The 21,465-nt window shown below is 39.9% G+C and overlaps 2 long non-coding RNA genes across 4 annotated transcripts in view; one reads left to right on the top strand and one right to left on the bottom strand.

The window, feature by feature from the left end:
• The window catches only part of LOC120604435 (uncharacterized), a 101,599-nt gene that overhangs the window by 60,135 nt on the left and 19,999 nt on the right, over nucleotides 1-21,465 (bottom strand). The gene's annotated exons all lie outside the window — the stretch shown is intronic.
• LOC120604434 (uncharacterized) lies at nucleotides 1,467-6,611 on the top strand. 2 transcript variants are annotated; one of them, XR_005653336.1, is made up of 3 exons: nucleotides 1,467-1,611; nucleotides 3,360-3,487; nucleotides 3,875-6,611. It is a non-coding gene; the product is annotated as an uncharacterized LOC120604434 (long non-coding RNA). The 2 variants fall into 2 exon arrangements; XR_005653337.1 differs by having other exon boundaries at nucleotides 4,005-6,611.

The following is a 21,465-nucleotide window of genomic DNA, read 5'->3' on the forward strand; positions in this document are numbered from 1 at the left end:
CCTGTGAATCTTAATGCTGAGCTTGCCAGTTCTTGAAGCAGTTTCTGCCCAGTGTTCCCTGCTCCTGGACCATACCCAAATCAGCTGACCCTACATAAGTGACTCATCCAAGAACCACGGATTGTTAGAGGCAAAATTCAAAGCTAAGAAAGCTGGCATAGATGGTATCAGGAATAGGTTAGCACTCAGTTGATAAATACACACGAGAAAATTTAAATTGTCCTGCAAATGCAAGAATTTATAAAGTTTATAGCATGAAAATATAACATAAAAGGTCAAGAAGTTTAGGGTTTTAAAAATTCAGCTCAGGATATCACCACAAAGACCAAACAGGCATAATTATTGAAAGATCCATAATGGTGCCTTAAAAAAGTATGTCTCTGAGAACTGGTAGAAGGAGCTAGACCTGTGTTACTCCAGCTGTGTTCTATGGGAAACGAATATTCCTGAGATGTAAATTACTGTGCCATGATCAGGTTAGCTTAGAGTGCATGCTCCACCTTCCTCCTTGATATTCCCAATGCATTTAAGCATATTTCATGTTCCAAGAAAGTTCTGTAGTAAAGAACCCCATTAAATTTGATTTAACCTAGTCTTTTCTAAACTTACTTGGCCACTGCTCTTTTTCTGAAGAATACCTATTTGTTCTGAGAATATAGTTTGGGAAATTCTGAGGCTGATTTAGTTAATAGGTTTACTTAACTTCTGATTTTTTAATTCAATTACTAGCTACTTGAAGCAAGCTATTTGCATCATTAAATTCCCTGGCATATGCCCTAAATTGTATACTCGGTTCTTTTTTTTTTTTTTTTTTAATTTCCAGGATTTAGCAAAAGGATAAGAAAGTAATGATATCACTTCAAAAAGCCTTCCTTTGAAATCCATCAGTCACAGCTTCAGAAGATTGGATTTCAGAGTGGGAGCTATAACTACTCGAGAATTTGTGTCCAAAAGCACATCTTTCTGGGGAATCAGAATATTACAGGCACATGACATATGAGTGGCTGGAAAAGACCCTAGATGTTGGCTAATTTATGCTGTAATCTCATAACCAGAAACAGCCTCAGCTGCCAAGACCACAAGCTATGCAGTGGTGGAACTGGGATTAGAACCCAGATCTTTTGGTTCCTCTGCCAGGAAGTGTTTCCTGTCCTGGAATTATCTGCTTTTCTCAGAAAGCAAGAGCTCAGTCTTCTTCATCCTTAAAACCACAGTGGAAAGATGAGAAGGAAATATACCAAAATGCTAACAACTGCTTGACAGAGAGGTAATATTTTGGTCTCAGTTCTATTTTTCCACATTGATGAAAATATCCACAAAGGGCATATATTGCTTTTATGCCAGGAAGAAAACAAAAACATTCTAAAAAATGAAAAGAAAAAAAAGTGGAAGGTAAAGTACATACCCTGGAAGGTATCTATATGGCTCCTAGTCACTGATCAAAATAAATAGAACTAATGAAATTCCATGGCATTTCCCTGTGCCAGGGGAGGCATTAGTCTGTGAGCAAGGATGACTCATTGAGGCAGAATGGAGACCTCCCTGCTGGCTGCTGGTGGGGCATCGACCCTCTGACTGACTTCATGCTGCTGTGGCTCCACCCACAGATTGGTAAGGAGCAAAGCCCTACTTTACTGCTTTCTGTAATTTCCTCTTAAAGCATGTGTCTCAAGATTGGCTTTGAACAGCTCCTCAATTTCTAAAATCAACCTAACTGAATACACAAGTTTAATTGGGAAAAATTTTTTTCTTTGCCTTTCTATACTAATGCACTGGCCTCCCACCTAGCAAAAACTTCTCTTCAGACTGATTTTAATTCCTATTTTGGAGTCCAAGCAAGTTGTAAATTGTTTATATCTGAGGGGTGTGTGTGTGTGTGTGTGTGTGTGTGAGAGTGAGGAAGGGGCTATTTAGGCTGCTGTAACAAAAATACCACAAACTGAACTGGGTGGCTTATCAACAACAAATTTATTTCTCACAATTTCTGGAGGCTGAGAAATCCAAGATCATGGCAGATTTGATGCCTGCTGAGGACCTGCTTCTTAGACAGCTGTGCTTTTGCTGTGACTTCACCTGCAGAAGGGGCAAGAGAACTTTCTGGGTTTCTTTTATAAGGGTACTAATTCCATTCAGAGGGCTCCACCCTCATGACCTAAGCATCTCCCAAAGCCTCACCTCCTAATACCATCACACTGAGGATTAGGTTTCAACATAAGAGTTTGGGGTGGGGGAGGGGAACACAAAAATTCAATCTATAGCAGTGTGCATGTGTGCATGCATGTGTGACAGAGCCAATTGCTTATTTGAATTGGACCTCTCTTGTTCCCTTTCTCTCAAGTTTCTCAGATGATTAGACTATACTCGTTCTCTCCACATCGTCAACTCATATCCACTCCTCACCAGGAGCAACTTGGCTTCTTCCTGTCAAACTACTGAGAGGGTTCAGCTAAAATCACCAATGATGAAGCACAGTCTCTCTTTTCATGGTACTGAACGTCTGTCTTGCCTTTGACCCTGATGATTGCTCATACCTTGAGAAATTCTCTACTCACTTGGTTTCCAAGACTCCATGATCAGTTTGTTTTCCTTATTCTCCTCTGATTAGTCCTTCCTAGTCTCTTTCATAGGTTCTATCTTTTCTTTTTTTTTTTAGACTCTTATTTCTTTATATGCTCCTTAAACATTAGCGTTTCCAATGTTTCTTTCTTCAGAGTTTTATCTTAGATCCACCTCCCATTTTACTCTGCAATCTCCCCCTGGGTGATTTAACCCATTTTCATGGTCCTGAACAATTCCTATTTATGTTTATGGCCCCTGAATCCACTCTCTCCAGGTCAAAAATCCCTCTAGATTTTTAAGTGCCTGCTGGATGTCCCCAACTGGGTGTCCACGGGCGCTTCAAAGTCAATATGCTGCAAGTCAAACTCATTATCTCTCCTATCTCCCAAACGTACGGCTTCTTCTACTACTTCCCACGTTAGTCGGTGAACTATCGCTAGAATGACCAACCGTCCCTATTTGCCTTGGACCGAGGGCTTCCCAGTACGTGGGACACTCCGTCTTAATAGGACAGTCTCAGGCAACCAGGGAGTATCACCCTCATCACCACCCATCACTGGCTCTGGAACTTGAGAATCATCTTTGACTTTGTTCCCTTCTGGCCTTCCTTCAATCTCCATGTCCTTTAAACTTAACTTTCTAAATAGTTATCAAATTCCCACTCTCCTCTGAACCCCTAGCTCATGCCCTTACTATCGTTTGCCTGTTCTACCATCCTCACCTCCTGAGGATTATCCCTGTTGTCAGCCTTCTTCCTTTTTACAGGGCACTTGCTCATCATTGTCACTGTTCACTCTCAGGCTACACCACCTCTGCACCCTAGAGGAAGCTGTCCTCATGTCTGCTCTGCTCTGTGTTCAAAAAGATATTTGGGGGAATTTTTGATGGAGCTTCATTTGCGGGAGCTGCAAGACACTGTCCAAAGCAGGTGAGTGGTTGCTTTTCCTCAAAAAGTGAAGAAATGGTCAGAGATCACTTTGGTGATCCTAGAAAGTTTAAGGTGAGCAAGAAGTGTACCCTGGCCAATGATTTCTGCTCTGGTTTTCTGTCTTTCTAGGCTTCTATCTAACATCGAAATCATTATACTGTAATTCATAGCTCAATTTTTTGAAATTCAAAGAACTTTTTCTCAAATTCCCTTCCATATCTTTTTCCTAGAAAGCCATCAGAGAAGATGGTAGTGACATTATTATCTTCAAACTAGCACTCCCACCATGCTGTCTCATTTAATTCGTATCTCACCTCTGGGACAATAAGTCATGGGGTTTTGGCATGAGAGATTCAGTTTTATAAATACATTGAATTTTCACCACAGGTATGATTGTTTTCACACAAAACAGTCACAACAATCACATGCATGAAGACATCTCCAGACCTTTTTACATCTTAACTGTCAACAGCTTTATGAATTTTCATGGTTCAGCAGAAGTTTATTTTCACCACAGACGGAAATGGCTGCCATCAGGAATAGTTGAAATCCCCAGCTGAGATAAAGCAGAAGATTTCCATGCAGAGAAAATCAGAATTTGACCTACTGGTGCTACCATCTGTTCCTGTGTTAACCTGAGAGGTGGGGGTTTCCAGGGGACCCTGGGAATCATTCAGCTGTGAGTTTATGTTTTACTTGGATTGAATTCAGTCAATGTCTCTGACTTCCAGGCTTTGATGCTCATTGTACGTTTGCCTCTCAGATACGTCTACTATATGCTTTTGAACACACATATTATTAATAATAATCAAGTTAATTTGAATTGATCTAATTATGATAAGTAGACGGCATTCTTTGAGATTGCTGTGGATACCACTGAGATTGTCCACGTCAGGATTTCAGATCAGGGACTACACAGCCTCTTTCTTTTTCTGATGGCCGGCTCTGGAATAGTGGGCCAGCTATTCCTTTGTGGCTTTAGAACTGTTCTATAGTAGCACTGACAAACAGAAGATGTGGCTTAGCCTGATAATCACATAAGCTGTGAGGGAAAAATTCATTGTATTCTGAGATTCCTTTTTCATTGGGTGGAATGACAAAATCAGCAGCAGACACCACATGTCCTTTTGTAGAACTGCCCTGAAGACTGATTTCCGTGTTTTCCCCAAGAACCTCCCACTGAAGAATGGCCAAATACCAGACACTGAATGCCACAGGGAGAGACTCACCATTCCCACCATCCCTGCCCCCTTTGCCAAAAACACTCTGGGAAACTCCCTCTGAAGTCATGCGTATCTTTTCTGGACTGTGATCCTGCCTGTGCATGACTGTGGCCACTGGCAGCTGAGTATGGCATCTAAAGGGCAGACATCTGTTCCATGAAGACAGCAGGGACAAATCTTCATTTTAATTAGATTTAAAAGATAAACTGCTAAGATTAACAACAGCAGCCAGTATTTCTAAGGGCAGACTGTACACACTGCCTACCCTTGTCCCATTTACCTGGTGCCTGGGATGAGATACCACGACCAGTCTGAACAAGCCTTCTCAGACTTACTCAACTCTTTTTGCTTGATGAGAACCTTTCTTCATTTATTTCTAAGTGAGAGAAAATGTCGAGATCATACTTACATCAAACTGGGTGAGGTAACCCAATTCAAAAGTGGCTTTCCTTTAGGTTTGTAACTTGGCCCTCTGTCTCCTTTTCTGCCCCCAATTTTATTGCACAAGCAGGATGATATTTGGGAGTTTTGTTTTAAAAAGAGAGCCTGGCTTGGCCACAGTTGGTAGGCAAGCCTGCCACATGCTCCTGCCTGGCCAAACCTGCCTTTTAACCACAGACAGAGCAGTACAGTCCGACCAGTTCTATATGTCATTATCACAAGAAGTGAGCCCCCACAGTTCCTCTTTCATTGTCAGCAGAAAACTGATTTGTATTTTAGTATGTATTTACACCTCAGATCGAACAGGAAGATCAAGCCAACAATTACCACTCGGACATGCCAACCAACCCATTTCAGCAAACATTTATTGATCACTGGCTATGTCCCAGACACTAAACTAAGGTGAAATAAAGGTAGTCCCTTCAAGAGACTCAAGGAGTTTAGATTTAATGTGTGGAATTAGACAAATACACATCTAAGTATAGATTAGTGAACTAGAATGTAGAAGTCAATATTCGAAATGCAACCCAGAGATATAAAGCCATGGAAATATTTTTAAATGGTTAAAGACATACGGAGAATAAAGAAAGAATGTCTATAATATATTAAGGATATCTATTTGGAAATTAAGAATGTCATTCGGAAATCTAGAAGGAAATAATAGAGGGCATGAAGAAGGAGCAATAATCAAAGAGATAAAAGCTGAGGATTTTCAAAAAATAGGGAATTCCAAAAATTCACAAATAGAATAAATAAGAGAAAATCTGCAAATAATCCCATCATAATCAAACTATGAACACCAAAATGGAGCAATAATCTTAAAGGCATTAGAGAGAAAAGACAAAGAATAGCAATTCGAGTGATGCAAGATTCCAGAACAATATTAGAAGCCAGAAAAGATGGGGGAATAATATCTTCAAGTAGTACATAGCAATAATAAAATAATTCCGGCTGTGAAAAGATTGTAATGGAGTTATAAATAAGGTGCTCCGAGAAAGCTAAGGAAGGAACAATTAATTCTGCATGTTGGTAGTGTTGAGGAGTGGTGAATGGAACAAACGGCGTATGACTAGAATTGGATCCTGATAGATGAGGAGGATTTAGACAGCTGGGGTCAGAGGAGGTAAGACTACAGCTAGCTCTAGAATTCTTTGTTCAGATGAGGAAGAGGGTTATTTCTAAGTCGATGCAGCTCCACCCAAGGTGCCCAGAGTGTAGGCTGTAAGCAGATGCCAGCCCTCCCTTGATTCTCCAGTTTGGTGCCCTTACACAGGGCATGATCCGCACAGTGATATCTTGCTGGCCTGTGGAGAGGTGCTCCAGACAGAGCAATCTGAGCAAAGGCCTAGAGCTACACATGGCAGTTCTGGTGTGTCCAGGCAATAGCAAGCAATGGGAAGTCTTTAGTATCTGAATCTGGTAAGTATGCCTTCTTCCTTGTTTGAGCTGGTGCATGGGACTATGTAGAACACTCATTTCTTTTTTTTTTTTTTTTAATTTATTTATTTTTTTGCATGGTGACATTGGTTAACAAAATCTGGGTCAGTTTTAATTCGTGTTACCTTTTAACAGTAAGGCATATATATATATTTACACTGTGTGTTCACCTAGCCAGTTAGGGATTTCTGTCACTACACATTTGGTCTCTTGACCCCATACCTCCACCTCCCTCCCCCTCCCCACCTTCTCTACCTCTGGTGAACAATTAGTCTATGGTCCAGCAACCATGAGAGGAAGAGTCTCTGTTTGTCTTGTTTATTTGTTGCTTGTAGGTTTATATCCCACATATAAGTGATATCGTGTGATTTTCAACTTTTTCTGTCTGGCTTATTTTGCTTAGCATGATTATCTCAAGGTCCATCCATGTTGTCACAAATGGCAATATTTCATCTCTTCTTATGGCTGAGTAATATTCCATTGTATATATATACCACAGCTTCTTTATCCAATCACCTATTGTAGGACACTTCAGTTGCTTCCATGTCCTGGCCACTGTGAATAATGCTGCTATGAACATCAGTGTACAAATATCTTTTCTGATATAGGTTTTCAAGTCTTTGGAGTAAATACCCAGTAGAGGGATTGCTGGACCATATGGTAGATCAATTCTTAGTTTTTTGAGGAACCTCCATACTGTTCTGCATAGTGGCTGTATCAATTTGCAGTCCCACCAGCAGTGTATGAGGGTTCTTTTTTCTCCACATCCTCTCCAACATTTGAAGAACACTCATTTCTGTGAGCGGGAGAGGCAGCAAAATGAGAGCTAACTAGGAGGTTCAAGATTGATGAGGCTCTTCTAGAATACAGTCAATGTGATTTGTAAGGACATCAGAGACCTATTGGAATCCTGGAACTAAGGAGGTCAACCACAGTTTCACAAGTCCCTCTGCTTCTCCCCATGTTTCAGTGTAGCCCTGCCATTGCTCCCTGAAGCCCCTGTGGGCCCTGTTCATTTATACTTCTCCACTCTATGCCATGGGAAAGGCAAGAAGTTAGAAACTTCCAAAGATTCCTTCTCACCCTCCTTGCAAGTCCTGGATCTCTGACTCCATTTGCCTATTCATAATAGGACAGAGTATTATAAAATATTGAAAGATCCAACAACAGTATTTTCTGACAGCCAGTGTGGGGTTTCCTGCACAACATCAGTGACAGTGCCCACCTCTGACTGCTGCCCAAGCTCTCCTAGGAACCACAGGCTCATGGCTTACTTCACCATGATGGCTCTTCTCTCCAAGATGTCAACTATCATTTCCTCCCTATGTCTGTCTTCTCCAGGCAAAGAGCCTCAGTCTTTTTCTTAAGGGAATGCTCCATAATCACCTTAATATTGTCAGGATTTGGCATAGCACCTTCATTCATCCCAATCACAGGTCCTAACCTGCCTGCACTGTAACCCCATTCACTAGAGCCTTCACTTGAGGGTGATGGCCTTTGTTTGTTGATCACTGACAATAGCAGGGTTTGGGGTACTAGATGATATATAGTAGATACTCACTAAATTAGTTGTGAAATAACTTATCTTTCTCTGGATGTTCCGTGGACTCAGAAAAATATGAAATCCAGAACCCAATATAGGTAGCCCCAACTTCCATATACATGTGTACACAGAGAGAACTGTCCCACCCTGTGGCCACAGCATTTCCATTCTTGGCTTCCTCACATTATCCCTTTGGGTAGCAGCAGCTTCTCATCAATCATCAAGCCTGTCTCTACTTTCTCCTCACTCACAGAATGGATTTTCCCAAAGATGGAAACGAAAAGCAAGAGCACTAATAAAACCATCCCAACACTCCTATGGGTCCTTTCTCTACCATTCTCCAACCCAAATCTCTGCTGCTATGCAGGTCCTGTTTTCATCTGGAAAAAAGAAAAAAAAAGTAAGCTTCTCAAGAAAACTGACTGTCCTAGCACAGTGCTAGGCACACAACCAATGTCTGTGAGACAGTATAAAAGTTAAGAATGGAGTCTTTAACCAGTCACCCTGAATTTGAATTTTTTTCAAACTTTTCAGTTCTGTGACAGTGGGTAAGTATCAAACCTCTCAATGTTTTTTCCCCTTATCTCTAAAATGGAGATAGTAGTGTTACCTACCACACGAGGCTAGTGTGAGGATTAAATGTGACAATACAATAAAAATACCTGGTCTGTAAGTAAATGTAAGAGTTGTTGACCATCATAATAATCATTATTTAATAAATATTTATTGAATTAATAAAAGGTGAATGCAAAATCACAGCACTGGACAATCCTTTGCCAGATACACTTTTTCATATTAATACAAAACATTTATCGAGTCCTCTCTGCAAGCTGCTGAGGGTACAAAGATGAACAGCACCTGAGATAATGTTACTTGGGAAAATATTCTTTTCTCACCTTTTCCCTATATTTGATGCTGTAAAGTGTCCCTAAGAAGGCGTTGGAAGGTATCAGAAAATCTTTTTTAAGCAAGTCCCTTAATCCTTCTGGGTCTCAGTTTCCTCCACATGAAAGCCAGATAGTTTGGCTAAGTGATCTTTAAGGCTCCTTCTAGCTCTAACAGTGTACAATTTTATAATCATAGAGATTTAGTTGTTTGTAAAAAACTCTCATTTCTGTTTCAGCAACTTTTTTTCCCTACTCTCCTCTCATGGACTAGGAAAGCCGGCAGGGCACTCATTTTTGAGGTGACAAAAGAAGAAGAGCCCAGACCCCTCAACCCAGCCAACCAATAGCTTCAATGACAACAAGGCAGGGAGAAGAGTTTTCTGCAGACCTGGGAAGCTGGTGCATGACTCTCTAGAAGGCTGGTAGGCCTGGGGTCTGTGTGGGAGGCCAGCTGCAGCCCCCACACAAATCAGACTGGCTGTGGGGGCATACAGATCAGATGCTTTCAGGCTGAGACCTAAGAAGAAACTGATCAGTCTCTTATTTATATGACAGTCCAGCTTCTAGTGGCAGGGAGCAAAGCTATACAGAGATGTACTGAGGCTCTGATGGTCAACTGTATGGCCACAGACCCTCACTGTCTTCCTGGGTCCATTAATCAAATAGAAGACTAAACAGTCAATCAAAGTCAAACCATCTCTAGGCTCTTGAAACATTTTAACAATCATTATATTATCTCTGAAGTTTTTAAGCAGTGTATTAGGAGTGGGTAAAAAGTACTTAAACATTTTTGAGGAGCTACTTCATCTCAGGTTGAAGGAGAACGGGCCGGGGTGAGGATTCCCTAGAAACTGACACTGAAACCAAGATCTCTCAAGCATGCAGATGCCCCAACCACCCCAGCAGCTGCACAGGAGTTGCTTGCTAAAGCAATTTTGAAAACCATTTAGAAAACTCTAAGGGAAAATAGGGCTCAGTGACTCCTTGCTGGGGCCAAGGAAAAGCTGGCTCTTATCCTCACCTGGGCCACCACTGCCTGAGGCAGATGGGCCTTTGGAGTGCTTAACAAAGATGGTCTATGAGTCCAAATCCTGTTTCACTTTGTCCTTATTCCTTAGATGGTACAAAATGATTGAACAGAACACATATCTTGCTAAAATTGAATTGTAACAGATTGTTGAGGGAAAACTGAATCGAAGCATAATCCCAATTTCATATCATGGCAACCCTGTACGAACAACTCTTGCTGTGTCAAAGTAGGAGCACAGCTCTTCCCTTCCCAGTCTCAAGCAGTCTTCAAGAGGACTCTCAAGAGCCTGACAGCCACAAAATTATCATTAAGTCTCTTGATGGTGGAGCCAGCACAAACCAGGAAAAATATTTTGTCAAAAAAAACCTCACAACTTGAAGGGGATAATGCATTTTCTTCCCTCTCCACCCTGAAAATCCATCCACAATGTTTTCTCCATGAAAGCAATCATGTTTGCTACTTCTCTCTGCTAGTGGGAGATAATAAGCCAGGCTCTAGCATCCTTGGTGAATGCAGAGGAAAGCATCCCTGCTTATTTTGTAACAGGGAGACTGCTTCAAAGGGACTTGGGAGAGAGAGATTTTGAATGGTTTCTCTTGAAAGATGAGGACCGTGGGTATAGCGAGGCACGCTTTCAGAGAGAAGTGTGTGGCATGAAGCCCACACAGAGAAATCAAGTACTAGTCCTGTGAGTCATCTGGAACTTTAGCCTGATCAGGTCCCAAAGAACTACTTAGACAGTGCAGACTGGTGGAGGTGCTGCCCTTGGTTTCATGAAGCACAGGTTTTTTTGTTCATATGTATTTGGAGGTAAGAGTATGTCATTTTTGGCAGCCACAAACCTTGCCATATGCTGAGAGAGAGTGATGGTTGAATTACATGCTGCCTAATCTTTTGGTGTATCACAGCTGAGTCACATCCATTTTGACACTTGGAGAATATAAATAGAAAGATTTAGGGAGGAAAAAAATAAGAAATCTGTATCTTGGACTTTTCCAAGTTCTCCTTGCTAGTATGTGCTGTTTTCTTTAGTAGTCTTGGCCGTGTTAGAACAAAGCCAGAGGAAAAAGAGATTTGCTCAATCTTTTGAGTATCTTTGATATATTAGAATGAGAGAGTTTAATTGAAGACAGAGAACAAACGTGCTTTATTTCTTACAACTAAGTAGAATTTCCTAGAGCAGGGGTGGGGAGAAGAGAGAGAAGCTTATGGGCAATGGGCATTAGATTGAAGTCCTTTGAGACCGAACCCCTTCTGCTGCCTTCACGACCTCATTAAGTATGGGGAAGCCAGAAACATACAGTGACTCCTGTACCAGGGGATCCAAGTCCAGAAAGCATCAGGGCACAAGGCCAGACACTGTTGAATTCTTCTATCTTGCACTCTATGGCTTCCTGACAAAATGATGCATTACTTTGTTGGCTTTCATGCTGTTCTCCTGAGGTGAAACATAAAGTTTCAACATGTTTTATACCAAAATGATTACACTAGAGAAGCCTGGCATGTAGCTACCTCGAAGGAAGATGTCTTAGAGGAGGGAGAATTGACCAACGATGTTTAGTTACAAGACACAGAAATTAGGTAATCTGGAAGAGTCGATGTTCAAATACAGCAACAAATATTTCCTAAGCAATCACCAGAATAGTATAAATTTAAAAGGTATAGTTCCAGCCCTGGGGAGCTTATAATATTTGTTGGAAGGTTGAAGGTAAGACATAAATATTTTACAATTAAAAAGTAGTAAAACAGGCAAGCAAAGCCAGAGGTTCTCTAGGAACTTGCCAGAATGAAATCAGAGGAAAAACTCACAAGGCCATTTAATCTATTATGTACAAGTCTTAATATTAGTCTTCTTTCTGGATGTCTACTTTACTTACCACTATACTGGGCAATTATTAAAAGTGTTATTTCTCCAGGTATGGAAACTCTTGATAATGCTTAGAAAAAAGAGGAGGAGGAGCATGTAAGTGTGTGTGTGAGAGAGACAGAGAGACAGAGACAGAGAGAGACAGATACAGAGAGAGAGAGAGACAGATAGAAAGAGAACGAAGAAGAGAATGGAAAGGAGAGAAGATGAGAGGAAAGGAGAAGGGAACATTAGGGAGGGAAAGAAAAGACAAGAGAGAGTAGAGAAAGAGGTCCCTCGATTTAGGTAACCCCCACCCAGAAACAACTAAGCACTTTCTATCAGTATCAGAATTATTATAGTCACTATTGTCCACAGAAGCTTTTAAGGTATCTTAATGTATGAGAACATTTCATATGCTTCACAGAGCAAACTAAATTAAAATGATCCTTGCACCTGGACCCGTGGGACTCTGTGGGCTGCCTGCCTAATGGCAGGAAGTTTTGAGCACACACACAAATAGAGGACAGCGAGTCTGCTGCAGTGTGGGGCCATGACTTTGGGGGCACTCAGATAGAGAATAGAGTATGTTTCTGTATTCATCTGAGAGGATAGAGATAGAAAAAATTAATTATGTCATTAAGTAGTATGTAATTATCAGGCACTTTTAATGCACTGTACATTTATGGCAATTTTCTAACGGAATTTTACAATGATATCCCACAACTAAGATTTTTTTCTGTCTTTCTGAAATTCAATAGTTCTACAAGGAGCTCACTGTATCTCCTTTAGCTTAATTCTGTCATCAATACAAGAGGAGAGGCAGATAATATCAGAGCTGAGTGCATTGGTTTACATTTGGACATTCATATTTTCTCTCTCCCTCTCCCTCTGTCTCTCCTTCTTCTTTCTCATTCTCATTCCCTCTCTTGCTCTCACTCCTGCTCGCTCACTCTCTGTCTCTGTATGTATTGTGACGCAAGAAGTAAAACTGGATCAAAGCTTCCACATAAAGATCACAGATACTTCAGTTAAACTCCTTTCCCTAAAGCCAAATAAAAATTTAAAAGAATGAAAAATAGAAAAATAAAAACTCCACCATCTTCAAAGAAACTAGGAGACAGTCACAACTCCAAACCTCAGTGTCTGGAGGAATGGAGGCCAAATAGAGCGCAACTGGCCCTGAACTGAGGGAAGACATAAGGATAGACACGTACGTCCACAGATTTCTGACGAGATAGAGTTCTCCACAGGGGAGTGGCCCAGAGACCTCTTGGCTGATGTGTCAGGGTCTAGGAACATGGGCAGGGACAGAAATCTCCCTGAGTCCTGTTCTAGGCTATGGAGCGGAAGGCAAGGCCAGGCCGGTACTAAGTGTACACACATATTTGCAAGAGGCATAGTGGAGAGGAAGCCAGCTGGCAGAAGGAGCAAGACTAGATGTTAGATGCACAGCAGTAACTTCAAACCTACTAGTAAACATGGTTCTAAACTAAGGATGATTTTGCCCTCCAGGGGACATTTAGCAGTGTCGGAAGATTTTTTTGGTTGTTACAACTAGGGGCAGGGGATATGCTCTGGCATCTAATGGGTAGAAGTCAAAGATGCTGCTAAACATCTAAAATGCATAAGACCTCCCTTACGACAGAGGATGATTCAACTCAAAATGTTCACAGTACGGGGGTTAAGAAGCCCTGTGCCAAATCATCAGATTAGAGGCCTCCCTGGAGCCATACTGCTTCCTGCTTGCCTGGAAAGGGAAATTTGAATCCCTGAGCAGAGACCTGCTCCTGGGATGTTCTCATGACTCACTGGATCAGATGAGAAAGGCTTTTGAAGCAATATATTTAAAATGAAGCTGTTGCTACCCCACCTCACTCACCACCACAACATAACAGTTCTTCAGTAAATGACTGGCTTGGTTAGGAAAGCATCCATTCAAAATTAATAATCGGAAGGAAATCAATAGGCAAAAAAAAGTTGAAGGCTATTGGTTTAGAGTGTGAAGTTTAGAATTTGAAAGAGCTGGGTTCAAATATTTAAAAAGTCTTCCTAGCAGCCATTTGAGAAAATAGCTTTTAGTCTAAGGTTTAGCCTAATGAAAAGCAATCCTCATGGGTTGGCCAAGGGAAACAAATTTTCAGGAAGGGAGACTGTTTAATGAGCTCCTGGCTGTGCTGAGTTCCGCTGAATCTCTAGTTTGTCAGGCTGAGCCTCCTACTCCATTCCAGGGTTCTGAGGGGACCAGGGACTGTCTCCCCAACTCCTAAGACAGCAGAGAGCAGGGCAGGACTGTTACGCTAGATTTACCACTGTGTTTTTCTGCTCTGGGATGCTTTAGATCACTCTGTGGTTCAAGAGGGTCCCTTTTAAATGACCACAAAGAACTTTCTAGTAAACCTGAGTCATCGAAAAGCAGTCCAAATATGTGTGAAGCCTGGCCAAATCCCAGCTCAAAAAGCCTTAAGAGCCAATTCAGGTGACTCCAGTCACTAAAAAAAAGTGGTTTTCTTGTTCAAGTTATCACCAAACGCTAACTCTTTCCCCTGTTGCCTAAATTGCAGACATGTTCCATGTTGATTCTTTATCATGGCTTTTGCACCTCATTTACACAGGAGAAAAAAATTACCAAGTTTTAGGAGTTAGCAAAGAAAAAGCCAAATTCTCATGCATAGTTTACATAATAATGATGATGATTTTAAAAAAATATTAGATGCCTACTACGAGGCAAATATAGAGCTGGTGATCGAACCTCTGTTGGATTTTGAAGTTCTAAATTATGACGTTTCTACTGACTGAGTTTGAGTCCTAGTCTTATCACTTACTTGTTCTCTGACCTTAACTACGTTACCTAATCTTTCTGAGCCTTAGTTTCCTCACCTGGAGAATGGGACTACTCTATTGAATTATTGTGCTGACTAAATCCAACATATGTAATATGTGAGTAATATTTAGCACAGTGCTTGACACATTGTACACAATCGATTTATCCTTGCAATTCATTGTTGTTTTATTTTTTTTGTTGTCATTATATATAGATATAGATATAGATATCTAGATATATATCATAAAATTTACCACGCTAACCGTTTTTAAGTATGCAGCTCAGTGCAATTAAGCACATTCACATTGTTGTGCAACTTTCACCACTATCCATCTCCAGAACTTTATCTTCTCAAAGTCAAATTGTACTCATTGAACAGTAACTCCCATTCCTGCCTCTCCCAGCCCTAGAAACCACTTTACTTTCTGTCTCTATGAATCTGACTACTCTAGGTACTTCATATAAGTGAAATCATACAGTATTTGTCCTATTTTGTCTGAATTTTTTTTGTTTGTTTTACAAGTAGGAGTGCATCTGCTTGACTGCATGACCTATAGCTTCTCTTGGACATCATTCTGCCTCCATGAAGTATCTTTAGCAAAAGTCTTAATTCCGCAGGGCTTTCTAAGAATGGCCTACCTCACTTGCAACTCTTCTATGAGAAAAGTGCTAAAAATGCATGCAGGAATGATGCAGGTTACAATCATGGGAAATCTGATGCAACCAATTGATCTAACACACTACTCTGATTTTTAGAATAAAGATATAACTCACCATTGCAGCTTTACCCAAGCAAATTAAAGTGAAACTTAGGCCATCTAAGCCCTCGGATAAGCAATTGTTTTTAGGTATGTCTTGTGGATCACTGAAGATTTCGATACATAAGCATCAACATTTTAATTTTAAACATTTAAAAAGGAAATTTTCCTTAAATAAATTATATACTTCTTTGTATCTTTTACCAGAGTATATTCAACAGTTTAAGCTTTACTTCATGACTCAGGATCAATACCGCTAACAATCAATTATCGTCTATGCTTCAATAGGATGATGGCCTTAAGGTATGCTTAAATTTGTTGGATCTTAATCTATACGCTAAATATCTCCAGAGAACTAAGTTTTTTGATCTTCTGTTTATATTAATTAACAAGATTATTTTCCCCCCTACTTAATTTTTTGTTATAACATCTTTAACTAGTTCCCTCAAACATTAGTGTCATTGCCAAGGGTGGTTTCAAGTTACTAGAGGCCTGAAGCTCATACTATTAAACAGGGAGAAAGGAAGGGCTCTTTAAGAAAAAGAATACAAAATGACAAACACAAAATTAGATACCAAATTGGAGAGTGGGAGTATTCCTGGAAGACACTCCCACTCTGGAACAGCTAGCAATGCTTTAACAATACACAAAAGAGACTGCAAAATATATAAATATATCCCAATAAACCCTAATCAACTTCACTTAGCTGGAGCTCAAAAATGCCTGCAGCCACTCTAATGCTATCTGACACGAGATGAAGTGTGCTGGAGGGCAGGTCAGAATGGCAACGGGCTGTCCTAACCATTTGTGGTTAAAATATCTCTTCTTTGCAAATTTTATGAAGCCTTATGACCTTATGAACACTTTACTTGGGTCACTTATTTACTTTATTCTATGGGATATTGTATTACTATCTATTACTATCATTATTTCATTGCTCAGGTTGTCTCGAGTCAGTAGAGCTCTTTTGAGTTGGTTCCAGTATCCTTTCAACATGTCCCCACCAGTTTTTGAATAATTCCTTATTTTCTGGTCCCACAAGATATTCTAGACTAGCCTTATATTTTCCCTGGCTTAATCCTGAGTCAATTCTACAAGGAACTCACCCTTCCTTCCTTCCTTCCTTCCTTCCTTCTTCCTTCCCACCTGCCTGCCCTGCCTGCTACTGCCCTTCTTCTTCTTTCCTTCCTTCCTTCCTTCCTTCCTTCCTTCCTCTCTCTCCCTCCCTCTTTTCCTTTCTTTTCTTTCCTTTTTTCTTCTTTCTTTCCTTTTTCTTTCTTTCTTTCTTAGAATGATATTTAGGAAACAAGATGCAAGTGCTAGGTGTATTCATTGCTACAGAAATGTAATGTATAGGAAATATGAGCTAGAAAATATGTGCATATATATTACACATGCATATACAATCTATTTCTGTATCTCATTTGTATATATTAAAAATCATGAGTTTATGCTGATACCTCCTATTTTAACACCACAGCATTCATTCTAACTTTCCCCCTTCCTTATTTATAATTTCTTTCTTCTACTGTGAAAAATGTGGTTCTCATTATTCACAAGGTATTCACTTATTCAATCCTGGTAGACACATAGTTTCAGAATTCCCCATGAGGAACATATTTATCAACTAGATAACAATATTTGTGTACAGTTCTTTTTGTCTTTAGTGTAACAGTATATAGTTAAAATATTGCTTTCCAAAGTTAATTAGCTTAGTTCTTTTCTTTCTGTGCTCTATTTTGGGTTCCCCCAACATCCTGGTTGAATTTAATTAATTACTGAGAGAGAGATATGTGAAACATTCCTATGGTTCTAAAAGTCAGAGCTATATAGGAAGGTATATTCCAAAAAGTGCTACGAATGGGACTGTAGATATCCTTTGCACTGTTCCCCGCCCCCTCCCCACACACACACTTAACAATATAGCCTGGAACCACTTCCTATAATTTCACAGGGATTCTCTATTCCTTTTCACAGATACATAGTACTCCATGAGTGGAGGAATCATAGTTTATTCAATGATTCTGCTATATATAGGCATTTAGATTGTTTCTAATATTGTCCAATTACAAATGTTGCTTCAACAAATAAACTTGTACACATGTATTTTCATATCATTGGACATATATTTTGGGTAGATTTCTATAAGGCAAATTGCTGGGTCAAACAGTAAATGTATACGTAGTTTTGCAAGATATTGCCAAATTTCACTCTAGAAAGGTTGTAACAGTTTAATTTCCTACTAACAGTGTATGTAAATGTCTATTTCCCCAAGCTTTGCCAACAGAACATGTTGTCAAATTTATTAACTAATCCAACAGGTGAGAAATGATATCTCAGTGTTGTTTTCATTGTATTCATCTAATTATATGTGAACATTTTTCGTGTTTAAAGGCCGTTTTTATATCTGCAGGGCAGTAGCGCAGGCGTAAAAGTAACGTATGTGTGTGTGTGTGTGTGTGTGTGTGTGTGTGTGTGTGTGAGAGAGAGAGAGAGAGAGAAGAACAAGAAGAAGGAGGAGGAGGAGGAGGAGGAGGACGAGGAGGAGGAGGAGGACAAGGAGAGGACGCAGGAGGCATTTAGGAGGGACGAGGAGGACGAAAGGAGGAGGGAGGGAGGGAGGGAGGGAAGGACGAGCAGGTAGGCACAAAATTGTCCATGAAAGCAAAAGCCAGCAGCAGAAATGGCTGTGAGACTTTTAGATCTGCCTCCTGGGGTGGGCTCTGCCCTCTGGGTTGAGCTCCAGACATAGAGACCTTTGACTTGCCTGTTTTCTCAGCCCTATCCATACACCCAGCACACTGGGCGGATAGAATCCAATTCCTCCCAGAGACTGAGTCCTTGATCCAGTATGGTTAGTGACCTAACCAAGTTGAGTGATCTGATTATTCAAAGCTATGGTTATTTTTAGGTTTCCTGTGTCAATAAAAACTGTTTTTGCAGATGACTAAGAGCAAGCTCTCTGTTTGGTGTGGAAATCATGAAGTTAACAATTAACATGGTCCCTGAGTATCTTTAAGTTTGAGTTTCAGGATTTAGTCCTCATGTTTCATACTGGGAAAGGTCATTCAACTCACCATTTGCGAAGGTCAAATCTGGGGAATGACCTCATGACTGAGGGTTTCATGTTCCAGATCATTGTAAATTCCTCTACCTTTCTGTTTGCAAAAGGAAAAGGGAATTTTCCTGAATTAATCACATTTAACAGCTGTTCAGGAAAAAAAAAAAATCTCATAGAAAAAAAATCAATCTTATAAATCACAAATTTCCTTTAACTACCTGGGGACCTATACCTGAGGCATCATCTATGGGCATGTGTTCAGGCCGAAAAGGTAGCTAAGTTTCATCCTTTGAGGCTAAAACTTCACTGAAGGCAGCATTTCCGCCACTGTCTTTTTAATACTAGATTAGTAAGAACTAGATTAATTTGAGTAATGGTGCCATTACTATATCTTAATTTCAGTATTTTCTGTTATATCGTGTTCTCTTGAGTCTCTAAACAGAAGATTTATTGTCGTTGTCATTTTAATTTAGTATCATTATCAAAATAACGAGGAAACATTTTACTTTACTACTAGTATCCAAGGCTTGAAGGAGAGTAATGCAATACAAGCCTTATTCCAATCACATAGCTTAACGTGGGCACTCTCACAAAGTGGGTGTGAAAAGGTAGTTTCTTCTCCACATATACAATCTCACCAAGAACCTTAGGCTGACATCCAAAAAACATTCAACTTGCATATAACCTCTATGTTTTAATTAGATGATATTGAGGAAAATTAATCTATCCTCAGGGTTTCCTTTACCCTAAACTGATCATAAATTCATCTATAATTTGGAAAAAAATAGTAAGAGGAAAAATAATAGAGTCTATCACTGACTTCAGATGAAATTCAAGGTCATATTTGTGTACCAAAAAAAAGCTATATATTTTTGTACATCTAAATCTATGTTTCAGTTAATGACAATGAACTATAAACTCAAGTTCACTTTTCATCACAACCTTGGTTAAGAAAGAGAGGCTCTGAATGCAAGCATTAATCATCTCAAAGACCTTTGACTTGTGTGATGGTTTCTTCAAATTTGATGTAAATGAAAGTGTTTCAAAACTTTCCCTTTCCGTACCAGGTGGTATTACTGGCGACTTCTTCACAGCCCTTTGTGGAGAATGAGTTGGTAGCATGTCAATTTGAATGTTTCATAGAAAATAACTTCTGTTAGAGCCCCTGGCACACCAAAATTGCTCAACATTGAAGGAAACAGGGAGTCCATTTTGGAAGGACTTCTAGCTTGAGTGACTATTTTCCTATTTGTAAACTGAAAATCTCATATCAAGGGCAATGGCTTAACCATTAATAATAAAAACACTGGCTCCTCTTATTCTGCAATTCCCTCGTTGAACTTGGTCAATCACAGGTATGATGGCTCAGTGCCCACTGATCCATTCCGACATTCTTCTGGGTTAGATTTTGAAAACAATAACCTCAATTGTCTCAAAAAAAAAAAGGAAAGACATTTGAAAGTTGGCACACATACCCCCATAGACACACACATAAGCTATCTTCTGTAGGCACACATACTTTATACACGAATAGCAATGTCTTTACTGGCATAATAAAAGTCTCTTTCAGGTCTTTTCTCTTTAGTGGTTCCTATTTCAGAGCCACACCACAGACTCTTTGTGTCCTAAGTTCACAGGAAGCATCCCAAGCATTCTTGCAAGTCCTGTGGCTTGGCTCATGCAGCTGGGAATAAAAGGTCCCTTGAATACAAATGGCAACGTTGCATTCTAGCAGCTGCCACTCAAGGGTAGCAAACACCACGCAGTTTATGTTTTATACTGCTGCTTTTCGTGCCAAGGGAAAGATGAGAGAAATGTTCTTACTGGAGAGTCCTTTTGGTCTGATTTATGGAGGAAAGGAACAGTTCTTTTGATGATTCCCTATGGCATATAAAGAGTTCCACTTTGATTTTAACTACCAATAATACATGAACTTCTATACCAAGTTATGTCTGATTTTAAAAAATACAGAATTGAAGAAATGATTCTAATTTTCATGGAGCTACCACTTCTCAGCTTTCAAAACACTGTAATGTGTATTTTAGCAGCAATGGGTTAGATCCTTTGCTATCAACAGAGGCCAGAAAAGAACACTTTGGGAAAGGTCAGCAGGGCATAACTGGAGCTGGAGGAAGTGAGTGACTTTAATTATAGTCCAAGGATGGAGCATATTTCAGCTTTCCACACAAAGAATGCTTTCTTTCTGCTTTTAACAAATGTCACTAAGGCGAGGTGGATAAGTTCTGAAGACTCACAAAGGGATTTGTTGCCAAATTGTAAATCCAAACTTACATGTCATGAATTTCATTACTATATCTCCCATGCCACCGGAACGGCCCATGGCATGGAACGTTTTTTGCTTGGCATAATCACATTGAACACAAAGTGTCTACAGAATTTTATAAGATGAAAAATGGATGTTGAGCTTTATTTTTTTCTTTCTTCAACTTTGTGCATTTAAAATAAGCATGCATACTCAGGAAGCCAAGTGCCTGAAGAAGTTATTAGTGATGTAAGCATAAAGCTTTTCACCCCTGGGTGGTGAGTATAAATCTAAACTGAGTCAGTGGTGATTAAGTATAGACTGATGAGTTGTGTTTTTGTAAAAATAATCTCTCCCCATTGATAGTTACTATTCCACACATCATTACACTGTCACAAAGTCCCACAAGTGAAAGGGAACTTAAAGACAACCTGGTGTAACTTCCTAATTTCATGAACATTAAAAATAAGACTGGGAAAAGATATATGACTTACCCAAGATCATAAGAGCTAGTAATGTCAAAGACAGGAATAAAATCAAGGTTTCCTGACACATATTCCAATATTTGGTCTCTTTAAAAGTCCACGACACTTTATTGAATATTATGGACTATTTCCTCCAAATGCATGAGATGTCTTTTATTTTTTGCAACATAAAAGTAGTTG

This window comes from Pteropus medius, unplaced genomic scaffold (genome assembly GCF_902729225.1).
Source record: "Pteropus medius unplaced genomic scaffold, Ma_sr-lr_union100, whole genome shotgun sequence".
Classification (NCBI taxonomy): domain Eukaryota; kingdom Metazoa; phylum Chordata; class Mammalia; order Chiroptera; family Pteropodidae; genus Pteropus; species Pteropus medius.